This window comes from Rhinolophus sinicus, linkage group LG06 (genome assembly GCF_036562045.2).
Source record: "Rhinolophus sinicus isolate RSC01 linkage group LG06, ASM3656204v1, whole genome shotgun sequence".
NCBI classification, from domain to species: Eukaryota; Metazoa; Chordata; class Mammalia; order Chiroptera; family Rhinolophidae; genus Rhinolophus; species Rhinolophus sinicus.
In genome coordinates, this window is record NC_133756.1 from 138827641 (window position 1) to 138846281 (window position 18641).

Sequence of the window (18641 nt, forward strand, 5' to 3'; positions counted from 1 at the left end):
AAATGAAGCATATGTATACTCACTCTCCATAACAACCACATAGGAGAGAAAAGATCACCCCCACATTAAAGATGAGAAAGATGAGGCTCAGAAAGTTTTCATGGCTCTGTCACCATTCACACAGCTTGCATGTTGGGAGTCCAAACTCAAATCAGGGCTGTACAACTTCGAAGTCTGGCACTTAACCACATCAGCTGTTCTAAATGAACTTGGGACCTTTTAAAATGTCCAAAGTCTGGGCAACTCTGCAGACCAATTAAACTACAACAACCTCTTGAGGTGAAACACAGGTAAGAGTCGTTTCTGAAACTCCCCAAGGGATCCCAGTGTGCAGACAAGCTTGGGAACCACTGCTACACTCCATCCCTTCCCACCCAGCCTACTGCCTCTTCTACAATATGGACCCTACAGACTGGTAAAATCTGGCCCGGAGGTTTCCCTGCCAGTTTAATCCTGCAGTAGTGATCCTAATCGTGTCCTACACAGAGTAAATACCTATTTCCAAGACTCGCATTCTTCAAAGAGCTCCTATGAGGAACCAAAACACCTCTCAGCAAAGAGCCAGTCATAGCATCTTCCCATTTACAACAATCCACTGTCACTGAGGCTAAAATGGAAAATGTCTCAAGGGAGGCCTACCACTCTCTTGAGCTTTTAGCTTTGGCCTCAGTCAGTACCCTGAACCGAGACAGCTGAGCTTGCTGGTGCCTGGCTGGGGAGCAGAGTTGGGAGCTTCTGGCCAGCCTCTCGGAGTGGACAACCCTCCACCTTCACCATTCCTCATGTTTTCCATAAGCAGGTTCAGGGCCACGATCCTGAACATAACCGGGGAGGCATGCATTCCCTCCTGCTGTGTCTAGTCACCACCAGTTCAGAATACTTCATCTTTACGAACTTCATTTATTTTCAAAACTATGCTTCTTTGATTCCTGCAAGCCAAACCCATGGAAAAATAAAGGAAACCAAATGCCAGAGAAATGGCGCCAAGGCAAACACATGTAAGCCCTGAAATAACAGGAGATACTGTGGTCACGTCTGACCTTCTGAACTGTGCTATGGGTTGAAGCAAAAACAGCTCTTGCTGCTGCTTAAGGGGTGCACGATAATAGTTTATTTGTAATGTGGAAGAGCGTGGGTTTAGAGACATCGCCTTTTGAAACTAGGGACTCAGCCAAAGGACCAGAAATAATATCATTTTAAGGAATGACTTTTAAAAAAGCTACCCTTCACCTCCATGATCAACATAAGCCCAGAGTCTTCTGATTTTTATCTGTCAAATGATGAATATCTAAGACCTCCAGAGTTTCTGTAAATGTTTCTCTTCTGATTATACCAATATTTTGGTGCAGTCTAATTCAGAAGCAAGAATGCAGGTCCACTTGTTTCTTTCCGGATCCTGCAACAGACAAATGTGGAAGGGTCCAGAAGGAAAAGTAAAATGATGACCCAGGGTCAAAAGTTGAGTACGGAGAAGGTTCTGTGTTTCCACACTAACCAGTTCAGCCCAAAGCAGCACTGCAGTCTCAGACCTGCTGGGGGCCTGCCAGCAGTTACATTCCTCTGAGACGCCAGTACTGCATTCTTGGGCACACAAAACAAGTCACCAGGAGGAATTTGCTCCATGTTAACATTACCAGAAAAAGACCACAAGTTACAGAGTTCATGCAAATGAAGCCTGGTTCCCATGAAAGAGATTCCTATATTGAAATAATTGCCAAGTTTCCCTAAGAATGAAATACTCATTTTCATGTGGTTTTTCAGATACGATTCTCTCCCTTTAGTTACATAATTTGCTGCACATCTAGAAGATGTGGCTTAAAGAGAAAAACTACATGGTAAAACTAGTTTCATTGTAATCATTGTGGGGGGAAAATACCCCATAAAAGAAATAATAATCGCAAATACCTAGTGGCAGTGTTTAGCATGTGTGCAGACACATAATAAAACTTAACTGTTTTTCATGTAGTAATATATTTAATCCTCACAAACAGTGATTGCTATTAGTGTCTGGAAGTTTTATTTTTATTTAATGGAGTCATACTTACCAATCCTTTCGCCTGTCTTTTCTTTTGGTTAGGAACCGAAAAAAAAAATGTAAAAAAATAAAAAATAAATTAAAAAAAATCAAAACATTGTTTAAGAATTAAAAAAAAAAAATCCTCCAAATTATAAGAATATTTTTCCTGTATTTTCTCCTACAAGTTTTAAATATTCAATTCTCATATCTAGGTTTGTAATTTATTTGGAGTTTATTTTGGGTTAAGACATGAGGTAGGAATCTAATATATATTTTTTTCAAATGGATAACCAATTTTCCTAGACTCACTTAATTCCCAATACCACCAGCCTTTCCACACCGTAATGGCATATTCTATTGTCAAGTTTACGTATTTGTGTGGGTTGGCTTACAGGCTCTGTTGTGTCCATTCGTGTCATGACAGCACACATCTTAATTACCAAAGCTTTATTATAAGCTTATATCTGCTGGAACAACCCCAATACCCTCCCCCACCCATCTTGTCTCTCTTCTTTGTTGATATTGACCTTGGCCTTTTCATATCAATTTTAGGATCCCCTGATTAAGTTCCAGAAAAAACTCTATTGAGGTTTTTGTTGTAATTTGCAAGTGAATTTGGGGAACTTGATATCGTCTTGATTTGAATCATCACATCAATGAACATGGTGTTTCTCCATTTCTTCAGCCATTTTTTTCCCATTGACAAAAGGAGTCTTTGTCTCGCTCTAGTTTAAAAAAAAAAAAAAAGATTGTAACATTTCATCCTTAAAAATGTTTGCTGTAATTTTTCAGTAAACATCGTTTATTGGTTAAGCAAGTTTCCTTCTATTCCTATTTTGCTAAGAGTTGGCTAAGTGTTTTTAGTCATGAATAGATATTGAGTTTTATCAAATGTTACTGAGATGATCACACGGCTTTTCTTCTTTAACCTTTTTAATGTCAAACCATCTTTGCATTCCTATGCTAAATCCAATTTTAATTACATTATTTTAATACATTCTAGCATTTTGTTTATGCACATATATTTATATATTTAATTTTCTAGCATTTTGTTTATGCTCATATATTTATAAATGTGGTTGATTTGTAATCTTCCTTTCTTATACTCTTCTTGTCTGAGTGGGAAATGTTCCCTAATTTTCTATTCTTTGATAAAATTGGCTTCAGCATGCAATTATCTGTTTCATGAATGTTTATCCAAACTCATCTGGTCCTGTAGCAAGGCAGGGTAAACTTTTAACAATTAATTCCATTTCTCTAGTGGTGAAAGCTGAACTCCTCTTTCCATTTCTTCTTGTGATAGTTTTGATGAGTCATATTTTTCTAGGACATTGATCATTTCTGTATTTTTAAATTTATTGGCATAATACTATCTTCTTGTTTATCTTTATTCCACCTGTAGTTATGACACAGTTTTCATTTCTAATATTGTTTGTGAATGCTGAGTGATTTTCTTTTAAAGTTTTGCTAAATGTTTATTAATTTATCTTTTACTAAGAATCAGTTGGAGTGGTCTTGCTTCCAATAGCCAGGACCTACAACTGTTCTTCAGACTACCCTCAGGCTCCTGGAGCCACTTTGCCCAACAGTGTAGAGAAGCCAAGTATCTGGGAATTCACATCCATTCTAGTCACCCCTTAGCCAATAACTGACAGCTATGGGAGTACAGAAACCCCCACGTAAAACAGTTCCACAGTGCAATTCATCCTTCAGAAGCTCACTGTGGGATCAGGCTGAAGCTCTTTTCTGAGGGACCTGGCCTGAAACTGCACCTTGGATTAGCTTCTCTTTTCCTGACTGGCTTTTTTTTACCCCATTACGTGCTTTTCTAGGGTGAGGATAGATAACCTGTTAATTGAGGATACATGAACAGGTCTAGGACACACTCATCTTCATCTCAGAGTCTGCTTCTGAGGTGTCCAACATGATAGCAGTTTTCTTTTCTGTGACTGTGTCATTAACGTATCTCTTCTTTATTTTCTTCTTTCCACTATTTTTGGGACACTTTATTTTCTTAAAGAGATGGTTATCTCCTTAATTTTTCAGTTTCATTTCTCTAATATTATCATTTAAGGCTGTAAATTTTATTTTACTGCTTTAGTTACATCCCACAGGTTTTAGTATGTTATATTTTTATTATTTTTTAAGTGTAAATGTCTCCTCATTTTCATAATTGTTTCCTCTTTGTGAAAGTCATTAGTGCTGGTCACTGATATGTCCAGTTCTCCTCTTACTGGTCAACCCTCTTACACTCAGCCATGACAATAAATGTTCTTTGGCCAACATAACATGAGTGGAAGCAATGAGTGTATTTGGGGGGCAGAGAGCTTTAAAATCCACACACTCTCCCCACTAGCACAGCAACTGGTAACATGCCAGGTGGTGGAAGCTCCACCGGCTTGAGTCCTGCAGTGAGGAAAATGTGGAATGGAGCTCACAGCTGCCTTACACTGGAAATAAACCTTCATTGTTTTAAGATTCTGAGATATTTCAGGTCTGTGCGTTATTGCAGCACAATTTGCACTACCCTTACTGTTGCAGTGACCAAGTAGTTTTTAGAAATGTTTTTCCTTCTCTCTAATTTTCAAATATATAGAGTAATTTCAAGTATCTTTTTCTTTTTCAAGTTCATATTTTAGTGGAGTGTGGTCAGAGAGTATGTCCTGTATGCTACCAAGTCTTTGGTATTTGATGAGATTTCCTTTGTGGTCTAGCAAGCAATCAGTTGTTGGGTTACATATGTGTAGACGAGATCAAGCTAGTCAATTGGGTTATTCAAACTTTCAACATCTTTACTAATTCTTAACTGTTTAGTCTATCAATTACTGAAAGATGTTTTTAAAACCTACTACATATAGGTTTTCAAATGTCTCTATAAATCCACTAACACACATGCAGTTGAAAATCCGTGTATCTTTTGACTCCCCAAAACTTTACTAAAGTTGTCCCTCGGTATGCACAGGGGATTGGTTCCAGGATACCCTGAGGATATCAAAATCTGCAGGCGGTCAAGTCCGCTATATAAAATGGCATAGATCAATGCGTATAGTTGGCTCTCCACATCTGCAGACTTCCAACTGTGGATCAAAAACAGTATAAGTATTTATCGAAAAAAAAAAATCTGTGTATAAGTTGACATATGCAGTTCAAACCTGTGTTGTTCAAGGGTCAGCTACACGTGAAAGTGCTGAATTTATTTTAGATTATGAAATTACGTTCTTTATCCCTAATAATGCATTTTTGTCTTAAAATCTATTCGTCAGAATGGTTGCCTCTGCCCCATGCTCCAAAGTTATCACTGCCTGGGATATCACTGGCGTGAGTCACTTTTTGTTTGTTTGTTTTTAATTGGGGAACAGTGTGTTCTTCCAGGGCCCATCAGCCCTAAGTTGTTGTCCTTCAATCCAGTTGTGGAGGGTGTGGATCAGCTCCAAGTCCAGTCGCTGTCTTCAATCTTAGTTGCATGGGGCGCAGCCCACCATCCGATGTGGGAACCGAACCAGCAATCCTGTTGTTAAGATCTCGCGCTCTCACCAATGGAGCCGCCCCCTTGAGTCACTTTTTATACTGACTTCTCAGCTGGGGAAGTGTGGTAGGCAGTTCTCGGGCCACGCGTATAATTTAAGTTCAAAACCCATGTGAGGTAGGCCTCTCTTCCTTGTCAACTTCTGTGCTAAATGCAGAATTTTTGTAGTCACCGTTTAGTGAAGGCATAACCATGTGATAGTTCCAGTTTTATAAAAGGGTCTCAGGTCCAACTCTTCCCCTTAGGCAGGCCCAGGCCCTCATCGCCCATCCTCAGATGTAGCTACAGCATCAGTTCCCACTCTGTCTCCTTTACTTTTCATAGTCTCCCCACCCATCCCCACTTTCTTCCATGGGGACTATATTTATTGCAACTAGTAAAAGGAGTTTTCCAGTTGGAGGGCTTTAGATTATTTAGTATCAGCAGAACTAAAAGTTTTCTAAATTGCATGTTACTAATGCTTTTGCCCTTCTGATCAACAGGCTGAAGGCAGGATGTCTGATAAGATGGAGAAAGGGGGAGTGTGTTCCTTTTTTTCTGGAGGCTGTCCTCTTAATTCTACAAACTCTGAACGAGAAGATGGTAGTCACCATCGCACCCTAATTTTTTTATGTTTTTTGTTTTATTTTTCCCCTGTCCCTCTAATTTTCCCTGGAGGCAAAAATCAGGGACAGGAGATTCAGAGATCTTAGGTGGGTAATCAGTGAAAGAACACTACTGATGATAGTATAACAGCATTGATAATAAGAGTTGACATTTATTGACATTTAAATAAGCCAGTCCCTGAGCAAATGCTTTACAAGTGTTCTCTCATGAAACCTGAAAACTGTGAGGCACTGGACCTTAGAATGCTAAGTAATCTGCCCAGGGACACACATGTATGGTAGGAAGTGATAAAGATCCCAACCTTAGTCGTCCAAAACCAGAGCCTGCAATGGCTGGCACTCTCCCTCAAACATTCCAATTTGAATGCTTAAATTCCTATTTTTTACTTAATACCCACTTTATCTCCTCCCCCACATCACACACACACACAATATCTAATTAGTCATTCCATCTCTTGTTAGATGGAAAAGTGATATTGTGTAAATATATAGATTTTTGGAGGGTTACTCCCGGTTGTGCTGCGAGGTCCAGCTCAGGTGACACCTCCTCCAGGAGGCTTTCATGGATGCCTGCAGGTTGGTTAGGTGACCCTCCCAGGGTTCCTATAAGCATACTGGACCACAATTATTTCATTCTATGAGTCTCTCCTACTGGCCTATGAGCTTCCTGGGAGTAGAGACAATTTCTTGTTCCTTTTCATATATCAAGCACATAGCACAGGTCCTGGCACATAAGGAACAACACTTGGTGAACATTGGATGGATGGATGGATGGATGGATGGATGGATGGATGGATGGATGGGAGGAAATTGTCTTTCATGGAGATCAGGGCCTCCTCAGCTAACCATATTCCCAAGGATGGAGAGGTTTCTTTATCATTCTTATAAAATACTAATCCATTCAACTTTTGTTCCGAAAACATGGAACAACCTTTCTGGAGATGCATATTTTTCTGATTTATGTGTAAGTCCGTCACAGGACAAATATGGCTTACCTAGGGTCCCATGGCCTTACTGAGCGCCACATTTCCCTGAGCCCGGGGAGGTCTGCTGCCTCCTGGCTTCAGTCTAGCTACGTGTCTTCCATCCAATTATGAGGAACATTCTGTTTCACCCTGTGCCCAAGCACTGCTCTCCCCTGTTGTGACAGCATGACAACCAGATGTTGCTGCCTCTGTGGGTGGCCACTCTGGGAAACCCTGTGAATTTTTGCAAACTGATGTATTTATCCTGAAAGCAACATATTGTTGTCTTTTTATTCTCTTTGTCCTGAAAAGAGACTTTGATAGGCATGTCCCTTTTTAAAAAAATGTAAGAAATCCAGGCACAGGTATAAGCCCACATGCCTAAGGCTGACACTGTAGCAATTTTGTTTCCCACTCATTAAAGGTGATGGGCCATCTTGCTGTCTCAGAAATAACACTGAGATGTCTGTTGCCCGAATCCTATAAAACCATGCCACGCTTCATGTACCGAATTATTGCTGGAATTGGTCCTCCCCCCAAAAAAAGAAAAAGTACATATACCCAGGAACACAGTTCTTTTTAAGTAACCCCAGATGGGATGTATTAGTATCCCTCCTCCCATTCTATAATAAATCCTTGTAATTAAATAACAAATACTTATTATTCTTGTGCATGCAGACACCAGAAGAAGCTTTTCTCAGCATGGAAAAACAAGAGAGGTGAGAGCTGAAAGGACAGGGAGGAGCATCGTGGTCGTTTTTCACACTTAGGTGAAGAAGGACAGTTATAGTCAAGGTGGACATAGCAAAGCTTGTCTGGGGAATATCACTGATCTCAGGCTTCTGCTCTGTTGGTTGATCAGAGACAAGGAGGCTACATGGTTCAGAGCATAGGCATCAGTCAGACAGACCTTGGTTTGGACCAATTTCTGCAATGTAGTAGCTGTGATGCTAGGCAAATGACCTAACCTCTCTGAACTTCAGTTTGCTCATCAGTAAAATGAGACTAACTCTTCTTATACCACAGCATTGTCGTGAACATAAAATGAGAAATCTCATGTCCTAGGCACAGTACCTGGCACACAGTAAGTAACTATAAGTAACAATCACATGCAGTAAGAGCTGCTGTTATTATTGTTTATGGAAAACAGAACTGGTCACATTTAATGAGCAGATGCATTTTTTGTGAAGTTGTGGTAAGGGGCCCACAGACCAAAACAGTTTCTCACCCATGCTCTTATCATGATGGTTATCCCACCGCACTAAAAAGCCACTATCTAAGGGCCACGGGAGATATGTGTTTGATTGGATTAAGGAATTCTGATGTTGAGGCAGGCAGATAAAGCAAGAGCTATCTTAGATATTATCAATGATTTGTGAAAGGGATCAAATTAACAGTCAGGGTCACATGGATAAACCCAGCTGCTGAGAGAATCAGACAAAGGACAGGCCAATTGTGATGAGGGAAAAGGCCAAGGTAGAGGTAATGAATGGTCCAATGCAAAGGGGAAGGCTTAGAGCTCAGGTCACCCATGGGACGTAAAATTGGAAGGAAGAATGGTTCTGAAATGGGGCTAGGAAAGGAAGACTGGAGAACAGTTTTGCCAGTTTTAAAATTTTGCTTTAGGTGAGAATGAAAGAAAAGATAAATATTCTGGAAATTGCAGCCATTTCTAAGATTCCTAGTGAATGACTTGGTTGTGCAAACATTCATGAGTAATCATGAATCCCGATCCTGTATTTCATTGTAGGCTTAAGTCAGGCCTCATATAAGAAAGAAATGCAGGCCATCTTAAGCCCCTGTAAGGAAGCGGGGTAAAATCCTCTGAGCAGTGACTGTCCCGGCCCACACAGCTTCTGGGGGTGCAGCTCTGGGCCTCACCCCAAGTGTACTCCTCACGTCAGGAGTTACAGGCCACACTGAGGCATGAGGAACTGCCAAAGGCACAGGGAACCTCTGCATTCCAGGCCCAAACAAGTCAGTTGCCCAACAATATGTATTGTGTCCATATCCTATTCAAGACAAAGGATAGCCCCCAGTGAGTAAACCTGACCTACTGTGGTGAGCCAAAACCACAGGAAGACAACACCTGGCGAAATGTTAGGGAAGGCTCCCTAACAGTCAGAGCTGTTCAAAGGACAGAATGTAAAGTAGTAAAGTCCCCATCATCAAATGTTTCAAGCAGAGGCTATAATGGCTTATAGAAATTCATATATTGAAAAGGAAATTGGACATGATGAGTTTAAAGTTCACTTCCAATTTTCCAGTCCTATAAAATAGAAGGCATGACCTGTAATTATAATGAAATTTATAGTTTAACCAAGAAAACAGAAATTATGGCAGTAATAGGCGATCCAAAGCAACATACCGTGTTTTTCCCTGAAAATAAGACTGAGTCTTATATTAATTTTTGCTCCAAAAGATGCATTTGGGCTTATGTTCAGGGGATGTCATCCTGAAAAATCATGCTAGGGCTTATTTTCCGGTTAGATATTATTTTCAGGGAAACACAATACAATGAGCCAAATTAAAGGTCTGAAAAACAAGGTACAGCAATTCCAAAAAGCAGCTCTCCTGAGAATATTCAAGAAAAACCAGAAATTACTTCACACCTAAAGGAGATTCATCCCTCTGCATAAGCAATGATGAGACTGGGTTCCTGGCAGTGAGGATAAAGTACACACATGATTTAGAGCCAGAGGAATTGGTACACAAACTCTCATGCAGTCCCCACCAGATTTCTACTTATTATTAATAAATGTAGTACAGAGCATAACACTTGCCATTAAAAAAAAAAAAAAAAAAAAGTAATAACCTCAAATCAATAGTTTGCCATTTCATAAGAAAAATCACATCTGCTTGAATGCTCTCTGCGTTTGTGTGCACTACGGGTCTAGTCTCAATATTCTGCTTTGCTTTGCAACAAATTAGAATTCGAAGTCATGGTTTACCAAGCTTAACTGTTAATTCAGAAGATAGAATTTGTAACCTCATGATTTCCTGTGGGCTTTGAAATCATTACTTATTCATTCTTCATTTCTGACAGTGTCTGGGGATCAGATTAAAAAGGTATTCTTTGTCCTACCAACATGCATCAACTGGAAACAGGAAATATAGATAAAAATTAACAAGGGCTTTGCTATTCAGTGTGGTCCAAAAACGAAGCTGCATCAGCAACACCAGTTCCTCCCACCCCCAGATGTACTGAATCAGAATCTGCATTGTAACAAGATCCCCGTGATTTGCATGTACCTTAAAGTCTGAGAAGTCCTAAACTAGGGAACAATAATTCTGTTGCTCACCTTCTGACTTGCACCATCTGAAAGCTTGCAGAAGAATCATCAGCCTCTGGAAAACAAAAGGGGGAGAAAATTACTCAGATTGTAATCATTAACGAAATCATCGATCAAGCATTGGCATCGTTTCAGAAAACCTATTACTCACATGGTACAGCCAGGTTTAACATGGGCTGGCAGAGCCTCCAGCTTGTTTTGACCCAAATTAGCTGATTAGTCTTGGTTAGCCATTAGAATTCATGGGGAAGGGGCTGCCAACCGATAGATGTTGGCGCCAATTCAACGCCAACAGGAATCTCCAATTTGGGGTGCAGTGAAGAGGAACACTTTATTCAGTGCCAATAGCTAAATTGTGGCACAGCCTGGATGTGGAACAGCTCAATAATGTTAGTTTAATTATGAAGCAGCATGGCTACAAGGCGGCCCTGGGGCCAGGCCCGTCTCTGGCCAGACAGCCCTGCTCTGCTCTAGTCAGTAGGCTCCACTCTGCTCCACCGAGATAGCTTTGATGTTTTAGCTCCAGCCAGGGTAACCTTCGGTGTAAACGGAAACTGCGCTTTCTGAACTAGCAGGGAGCTGACTTATATATAGACAGAATTCCGCACCCCTGGTCCCTGATTGGTCCATCCTCATGCAAATGACGACTCCAAATCCTTGCAGGTTGATTGGTCCAAAAGGCACTATCCTGACTGGTCAGAATGCAGCTACTCTGATTGGTCAGTGAAGATGCTGATGAGGGTGCACAGCTCCAATTGGACGAAGAAAGCCTCAGACCTATTGGTTGGAATATTATTCTAGGAACTCCTTTATAAGAGTTTGCTCAGATGGCAGGAACACAATGCAGGCAAGCAGTTCAGTGCAGGCTTCTCCTTAAAGTGTGGTCTGCACAAGAGGCCCGGTTTAGAAACAGCTGCTAGTCTCTGGTTTTAAATTTGAGCTCAGTTAGCCATCAGGAATCCTTCTTGGTAGTTATCTCCTTTCTCAGGGTCCACAGAGCAGAAAGACTTCAACAAGTGTCTCTACAAGGAAAGACAGCTGTTTCTCATAAACTGCAATGAATGAGCTTAGCAGGGCTTCATTCCTTATGACCTGCAGCCTCTTTGTTAGCAGAAAAATCTCTTCCTGTTAGGGTGACTTCTGAGACACCAATAGTTGCAATGAGAGCATGAATGTGGCAACAGAGGTGAACTTTGTGAGCCTCTAGGTGTGAGAAATATACAAAACAAAAATAAAGTATTTTCTAGTACACTTCCTCTATTCAAAAAGGCCACTGATTGCAGGAAACACCATAGAGTTAATAATAGCTTTTCATGTGAATGCTTCCTTAAATAAGTCACAGACATGTGCCCATTTTTTGAAAAGTAAGCTTGAGGAGGGCAGGGTTTGTGGGAGTATATCTTAGAATCAAGAAAATTTGGCAGATTAGTGCTTGACAACTTTTGTTGGCCAGTTTTGCTAATGGGTATTAGCAATGAAGTCATTATATGGCTTCCTGAAAATATATGTGGGAAAAAATGATATTCGCTCTTTTCTGCAGGCATCTGTTTTGCTGCAGGACTGAAATAAAACCGGAAGGGCTATAAAGAAGAGAAATATTAAGATTTCACCTTCTTCAAATAAATTTGGATTGAAAATTAGATAAATCTAAGAGCTTTGTGCTCTTGCAATACTTTACCTTTCATGACCTGGGGCCTGATTCTGGTCATCTAACGATCCATACTTCATGAAGAAAGACCATCTGACAATGGGTGTATGTGTGTAGGGTAGGGAGGGTAAGGTAGTGGTCTGAAGCGAGGAGAGAAAAACCCAAGTCCTAAAAGGGGACAAAAATTGTCCCCCAAACACATAGTGAGTCAGTGAGAGTCTGACTCCCTAACGTGCAAGGTCAGTGTCTTTCACTCTCTCATGCCCCCTCCTTTATGAGCTTCTCAGTCCTCAGGTATAGCAGTCAAGCTCCTCCTAATGAGTAAGATTCCTCTCCCTCTGTCCCTAACGTGAGAAAAGCACACCAGTTAAGAACTACAGAGAATGTCATCAGGAAATCCAAAGTAAGCACATGCCAAAGGCAAGGTACTTCCCCACCCTGCCAGGTACAAAAATCCTAACACCCATTGCCATGTGTCATAGAATTTACAATGTATCATTTTTGCTCACGAAAGAGTACTTTCTTCCCAAACCTTCTGGAAAGTTGTTTTCTACTTTCTTTTCTTTTCTTTTTATTTTTTTGCTTTTAAATTGATTCTACATAAATACTCGGATTTTCCATAAACTAAATTTGCCATAAAGTCAAAAGAATCCTATTGACTAATGGGTGGAAAACTGTGTGTCACAAGGAACTGTGGTCATATCTGCTATTATAGACCTTTATGTGCATTAGGAAAAAAAGAAAAAAAAGAACAACCTAAGTGGATATTTTTAAAAGGCAAAAGCTTTTTGAATTCCTCATAGAGGCCTTAAGCTTTCAAGGAGGGAAATCACTAGCTTCATCTTTCCCCTGTATCCTAAAGCTCCCTCTAGTGACCAAGAACATAACACTGGCTACAGGTACAGTTGGTAAACATGTCTAAAGCCTCTTACTTTTCAATATTACCTTGACGTTTCTATAGCATTTTCACATATATCTGATCGTTTAACACAAAACAGTAGGAAGTAAAAGTATCCTTTCTCCCATTTAATAGATAAGTAAACTGAGGCTTAAGTGGGAACCAGACTTGTGCAAGGACACGTGGCTGGTAGTAAGGGAGCTGGAATAGAGGCTAGGTCTCCCGCGTTGTTCTATGACACTGCCTCATGCTCTGGACAATTATGTAATGTTATCCATGAAGATTCTCATACAAAGCATTACTGGAAGCACTTTTACGGGATTTACAGAAGTGTTTCTTGACTTTTGGGGGGTCCCTTTGAGAAACTGATGAGAGTTATGGGCCCATCCATACCTATACATTTTTCCACACATCAGGACATGCATGGACCACCCGGAAGGGTATCTACTGACGCTCTAGGATTCCAAAGGCCCGAGGTAAAAAATTATCAACATCTTACTGGATATAATCTTGAGATACCAAGAACTCAAGGAATACAAACTTTGAAATTCTTTACTCTTTCCTTTAATTGTGTGTTCCATGCCTATCCAGTTATCTCTTCATCCTTTGTGCAGAGTGTTTAAAAGGATTGAACAAATTAGCATGTATTTGCTTACATTTAAGGAAAAGCCTATGAATATCACCATCAAGGCCTCCTAGCATTCCCATAGGCATGCCTGGGATTAGTGGCCAACTAAGAAGTTCCTAGGAAAGTAGCAATTTGGGAGCATTTTTTCCACTGGAAGAGCATATACCACAGTCTCTCCAGCTGGCTCTGTGGAGAGTCTAAAGAAGCAACATAGTGAATACACAAAGGATTTTTTTCAATGAACAAAAACCAGTATAGCCTCTACATTCTTAGCTTTTTTCATCCTGGCATTTCCTATGGCTTTGGAAAGGCCTGAATGAACACGGATGGTTTGCTAGTTCACATAAGTCTCTTCCATGTAAGCTCCCTGAGGATAGGGACCCGGTCTAGACAGGTCAGTCATATTCCCAACCAGCACTAGTGCACAATGAGAAGGTATTTGATGAATGTGTATGTGGATTGTCCTCCTCATTGAGTCAGACCCCCTGGGAGCCTGCTCCTTTCCCTTCCTAATCAATCAGCAGCGTGTGGTTGCCTGGGACGTTCCCCTACAACACTCTACACGGGCAATCTCAGGTTCTGGATATGTGGTTGCTCTCACGAAAAAAAGGTCTGCTCTCCATTCTGTGACCCACTCCCACAGTCTAGATTAGGTTACAAACAAACCTAAGGATGATAACAGCTTCCGGCCATAGCCCTCCCAGAAAGTCTATCATGGTATTACCGTAACATATGAGTAAAAATACAGCACTCTAATGCCTGGAAGAAGAACATTCATCCATCAAGGCAGACTATTAAGAGTTCCTCTGAGTTAGGAAGGCCTTTTTGGGTCGTCTCTCCCATCCTCTACTCATCATGCCCTTCCCTACCTCTGAGCTCTTATCTCATGTAACTTCCCTGCCCACCTGGTACACTGCCATCTCTATACGTAGTATTTTCTCCAGCTCTCCTCATGAGCAACTCTCACCTGTTTCCATAGCAGAGTTCCAACCTTTATGACTGCACTATGATACTATTAAAATTATACCTGTTGTTGTCCCCTCCTGTCCCCTATGCAGCCAACAAGAGGGGCAGGAATTGCTGGATTCAAGAATGAAGTTTCAAAAAAAAAAGAATGAAGTTTCACTCTCCAGTTTATCTTTCTGGCAAATTCAAGTTTCTCAGAAGTTGCTGGCAACATCCCCATGAAAGCACAGGGGCTTCTCAAAGACAGTCAAGGTCTGAGCCCCTGCAGAGCTGTGCTTTCAGGTACAGTTGGGGTCTCAGCACCACTCATTGGTCTTTTCACACACAGCGTTCCTCTTTTCCCAATTGCCCTAGTGGATATCTTATTTAAATATCAAAGTTTCCCAAAAGTTTGATTAGCACCTTTGGGATTTTTGCCATACCAAAGTAGCACCTGAGCTAATATTTACTGAATACCTTTTTTCAAATTAACTCGGTTTTGAAACAGTACTTTTGCTTTATAAGTAATATCCATGAAATATTAATTAGATGAGCTAATTGTTTTTTCCCATGTATAATAAAATTTTGAAGCTATTTAAAAAATTGCATTAAAATAAACTCGTAATTATTAAAATGTAAAACAACTTCTCTTAGGTAGCCACAAAGGTCACCTCTAGGTATTATTATCAGGGACATCCCTGCTTTTCCATGAAATTCTTTCCTAAGCCTCTGCTTCCCTCCTCATGCCTTCTATCCAAACCTACCACTTCATTCTCAGCAGTCTCCCTCACCTCCTACATCCATGAAAAGAGTCAGTCAGACTAGAATTCCCTAAGCTTCTCAACGTATTTTCCCACTCCATACATACATCTGCTCCCATCCTTGCCTCTTCCTGCTCTGCTGTCAGATGTTGCCCTTCTTTCTGTTCAAGAAATGTCCATTCATTTGTTCTGAAGCCCATCCCAATGTATCGTCACAAGCATCTTAACTTCTCTCTTACCTGGATCTATCTTAATTATTTTAAATAGTGCATATAACCCTATCTCTGTTCATATTAAATAATAATAATGCAAGCCTATCACCCAGGTTAATTCAGCATATTGGCACTTTCAAACATGCTTTGTATATATCTCCATTGTCTCTCTCTCCCACCACTCAGGAGTAAGCTTTGGCCTTTCTTTATAGTTTTCATGCCACGTATGTAGATTTAAGCAACATATTAGTGTTGCTCAGTTTTAAATTTTAAGTAAATGGAATCATACTGATTTATATTCTGTGACTTCTTTTATTGAATATTACCTTTTGAGATTTACATCTTTTTAGGTGTGTATAGCAGAAGTACCTTTATTTTCACTTCTGTTGAGTACTTCATTTCAGGACTAATCCACAAGTTTCCTTCATTTTTATTTCTGTAGAATCTTCCATTACATGACTAATCCACAATTTCTTCATCACGTTACTGCTGTTAGACATTTGAGCTGTTTTCAGTTTCTTGTTACTGTAAGCAAAGTATTATAGACATTCTTGTAATTGTGTCCTAGTACATATGAAAGGTATCATTAGAGCAATGACTTTCAAAATGTTTTGAACACAACTCATAATAAGAAATATATTTTACAACACAACTCAAAATGATTAACAGGACAATGTGAAAACTTACTATTAGAAATCCAAAAAATTAACAAGAAAACACAGAACGTTACTATCAGCAATGCATTCTGATATTTTCTATTTCTATTCTGTTCTGTTAAATTCTATTATACCCTGTTCTCATTTAAGAGAAAAAAAAGGCTGCTTCACTTACCAGTGTACTCTGACCCCAATCAAGAAAACTCAAAACTTCTTTAGGATACATACCTAGGAGTAACATTACTAGGTGGTAAAGTATGTGCATGTTTTAACTTGCCTAAAATGATCGACGACGTTCCAGTGTCACTCTTTCAATTTATACACCCACCAACAGGACATGTAAGTTACGTTGCTCTAAGGCCTTGATAACTTGGGGACAATTACACGGTAGCTCTTAGTTTAAATTTGCATTTCCATGGTTACTAATGAGAAGCAATATATTTCCCTACGTTTATTGGCCATTTGTGTTTCCTCTTCCATGAAATGTCTATTTATATAGTTTGGGCATTTTTCTCTTAGGATATCTATATCTCAGATATTCATAAAAATTCTTTATATTTTTTAAGGTACTTATCCTTTGTTGGAAATGAGTTACGAATATCATCTCCCACTTCATGTCCTGTCTCTTGACTTTCTTTACCATGTTTTGATGGACTGAAGTTATGCAAATTAGATGAATTTATCACTCCTTTCCTCTATGACTTGCATTTTGTTTATTTGTTTAAAGTCTTAAGAATTCCTTCTGTATCGAGAGATTGTACTAAGCTAATAGTCTTCTAAAAGTTCTATGCTTATGCTTTTACAGTTAAATCTTCATCCACCAAAAATTGATTTCTATATATAGTACAAGGTAGGTACCCAATTTTATATTTTTAATCTACATGATCATGCCAGCACCTTTATTGAACGACTGATCTTTTTCTTCATTGATTGCAAGGTCTTCATCATGAATCAAGCTTGGGTGCATGAATAGATTTATTTCTCCCTATCTAATCCATGGATCTATTTGTCCACTTGTGGGTCAATACAATGTCTTAATCATAGTTTTATAATGAGCCCTAAATCTCGCTAAGGCAAGTCCCTCCACCTCTTGTTCTTAACGGAAATAAGGTCCCTGTTACTCCATCTTGGCTGGAAGAAAAGACTTGAACAGTGTCCTTATGTATTTTGTGACCTCTAACTGTGAGCTGCAAATGTTCCCTAGGAATTTGGGGTAATTCGTTGATTGAGAACTGATTTCCTTCAGAGCTTTTGTCACTATCTTGGAAACACTATCAATTAAGGACCACTTTAAAATGTAATTATTCACTTGTGTTGTACAAACCAGTGTGTACTTACAAATTCTCGGGTGGTATTTCCCACCTCCACTCAACACCACTGTTGGGAGAGGAAAGCTTTCCTTCTGCATAGCAAGGTTCCTTTCTTGCTCACCTTTATACGAAGGCTTCAGCCTTGGGAGTTCCAACTTTATGCATGTTTCTTCAACTGGGAATGCTGCGTGGGCAGGACCTTGGTCTTATGTCTTGTGCCGCACATTCCAGGCAGCCCTCAAAAGCTCGGCATCTCCAGGGTTCAGAAAACCTCAGAACAAAAGCCAGCTTTGGTTCTGGTCTGTCACCCAGGGTTCCTTCTTTCACATTGTTTTCTAGGTATCTGTAGATTCCTTAATTTCATTGTCATTCAGCAATTTCTTTTTAAAATTTTCCTCCTCAATGTTAGCTGCTTTGATTTCAGGATGTCTATTCTGACATGCTGAAGGAATCAGGACCCTCGCTTGCATCGTCAGCCTCTTCTTTTTTACTGGCTCCTGCTCACCATCCAACACATTCAAGTATCTGTCACCCTTAGATACTGGCTGAACCCGGGCTCCGCTCTCTTAGCTACAGCCTTCTCTCACACCTGCCATGTTTTAAAAGGTGTTGTCTACACTCATCTCTTTCTAATCTTTGATTCATGCTCTAGCCCATTATGGTCTGTATCTGCTTCCACATCTCCAATAAAACTGATCTTCAGAAAACCAACAATGATGACTTCCACCTACCAAATCCAATGGACATTTCTTATTTCTTACCCTAACGTAACATCTGGCACTTTTGACCACTCTCTCCTCTTTGGCCTCCTTTTCATCATTCTTTCTCACTCTACTTCTGCCTCCCCAATCATTCCTTCTCACTGGGTCCTCTTCCTCTGTTTCTTACTTTTCATTGCTCTGCAAAGGTTTTTGTTCCCCGATTTTCTCTTTGTACCGTCGCCTTTCACTAAGTCCCATGAACCATGTACTACCAGATGCCAACCCCTGAATCATTCTTCCTCTCGTCCTGCCTCCTTAGTAAAAACCTCATTTTTATCTGGCACAACGCTGCCCAGAATTCATCTCTATGCTTCTGTCTTTCTTCCATCTTCTGTCCTGCAGCACGGACATAATGATAAATGACTGGAGCTCTAGCATCCATCTTGGAACAAGAGGTGACTTGGAGGTTGGAAGCT

At 40.1% G+C, this 18641-nt stretch overlaps 1 long non-coding RNA gene across 1 annotated transcript; it reads right to left on the reverse strand.

Moving 5' to 3' along the window:
* Window positions 1–2511: 2511 nt before the first annotated feature.
* LOC109456734 (uncharacterized) lies at window positions 2512–10990 on the reverse strand. The gene is made up of 3 exons (XR_002138916.2): window positions 10558–10990; window positions 10416–10461; window positions 2512–2742 (listed from the first exon to the last, which is right to left on the reverse strand). It is a non-coding gene; the product is annotated as an uncharacterized LOC109456734 (long non-coding RNA).
* Window positions 10991–18641: the final 7651 nt, after the last annotated feature.